Below are 2012 nucleotides of genomic sequence, written 5' to 3'. Positions count from 1 at the left end.
TCAAGAGGGCCATTGAGGAAAGCTGACTTCACATCCAGCTGCCATATGTCCCAATTGTTCCAATTTGCTAAGGCAACTAGCATCCTTACTGTTTCTAGCCTAGCAACTGGAGCAAAAATCTCAGAGAAATGAACTCTTTCTTTCTGCATAAAGCCCTTTGCTACTAACCTTGCTTTGTGCTTGGCAGTGGTTCCATCTGGATTGAGTTTTGTCTTGAACACCCACTTCACTGCAATAGGTTTCTTGTCAGTTGGGAATTGAACTAGTTCCCATGTTTTGTTCTTGTCAATTGACTTCAATTCTTCCAGCATTGCTTCCTTCCACACCTTGCTATTCACTGCTTCATCTATTGAGATTGGTTCAGCATCTGCAAATAGGGCAATGTATTGGACCAGTTCTCCTTCATCAGTTATGTTATCATTAGGGACAATTTGATACTCTTTGAATCTGGTGGGCAGGTTTCTGGTTCTGCTGGGCCTTCTTGACTCACTACTATCAACTGGTGTCTCTGCCTGATGCTCATCTTCATGTGAATCATTGGTCTCAGTGTGTGGTTCTTGTACATCCCAATCTAGCTGTATCTGAGTGGTGTGTTCTGATGCTGAGTTCCTTTCCTTCCAGGAGCTTGACTCAACAAAGTGCACATCTCTGCTGAATATCACCTTGAGAGTCTTTGGATTCAGTAGTTTGTAGGACCCTGTTGGATTATATCCTATGAAGATCATTTGTTCACTTTTGTCATCCAGTTTTCTTCTCTTTTGATCAGGGATGTGCATGTAGCATAGTGACCCAAAGATCCTGAAGTGCTTGATAGAGGGTTTCCTTCCAGACCAAACTTCTTCAGGCACCTTGGGTTCTAATCTTTTAGTAGGACAGTGATTTAATACATAGGCAGCAGTTGTTGCAGCCTCACCCCAAAGATTCTGAGGTAGATTTCTTGTTTTGAGCATGCTTCTCACCATGTTCAAGATAGTTCTATTCCTTCTTTCAGCAACTCCATTATGCTGAGGAGTGTAGGGTGCTGTTACCTCATGTTGAATTCCATTTCTGATGCAAAAATCTTCAAATTCTTTAGACACAAACTCACCTCCACCATCTGTTCTTAGTATCTTGATTGATTTTTCAGATTGCTTCTCAACCATGCTCTTGAAGATTTTGAATATGTCAAACACCTCACTCTTGGCTTTGAGCAAGTAGAGCCAGAGTTTCCTACTGGATTCATCCACAAAGGTGACAAAATATTTGTTGCCACCTAGGGAGGGAACCTCCAATGGTCCACAAACATCTGAATATACTGTAACGCCCCGAAAAATACTTCTAAAAAACATTGTGGAAAAATTGGTAAATTTTTTTTTTTTGAATAGATTGCGGAAAATGGGTAAATTTTTTTTTTGGATAAAGAGATTGTATAAAATTGTTTCCTTTTAAAACCTTCCTTTTCCGGGACATCACTTTAAGTAACTCAAATGCGGAAAATCAACTTATCGTTATCGAATGATAACTTAACCTGATTCACAATTTCCTGAATAACACAATGCATATAAACGGTTAAGTCATCTTTAGTTCATACAAACTAAATCAACAAAGGCGGAAACTACATCGCCATTAACATATACAAAATCCAAAAAGAAAGGGCGAAAATATTAATCATCGCCCACAGACACTAAACAAAGACATGAACAAGCTGAAGCCGTCCTTGATTCAAAAGTCACAAAATGATAAGTAACTCCTAGTTGCTAACTCCAAAGCTAGGGTACTGCCTCTCCTCAATTCTGCATGCCCCCTCCTGGAACATCACGGACGGGTAGCTCCAAATCTGAGCAAAGCTGTCTATCTGACGCGCACACGTCCGAAAAGCAAACAATAGAAAGGAAGAGAAATAGAGAGAGTAAGACATCTAATGAACTTAAATTCATTGACGGCGTGGACTTACTCAGAATATTACACTCAGGTATGAAAAACAGTTCATATATATATATATAACATATTACATTATAACTCATCAGTTGTTC

The sequence above is a fragment of the Lupinus angustifolius genome, chromosome LG12 (assembly GCF_001865875.1).
Source record: "Lupinus angustifolius cultivar Tanjil chromosome LG12, LupAngTanjil_v1.0, whole genome shotgun sequence".
NCBI lineage: Eukaryota > Viridiplantae > Streptophyta > Magnoliopsida > Fabales > Fabaceae > Lupinus > Lupinus angustifolius.
This window is presented reverse-complemented; position numbering follows the sequence as displayed.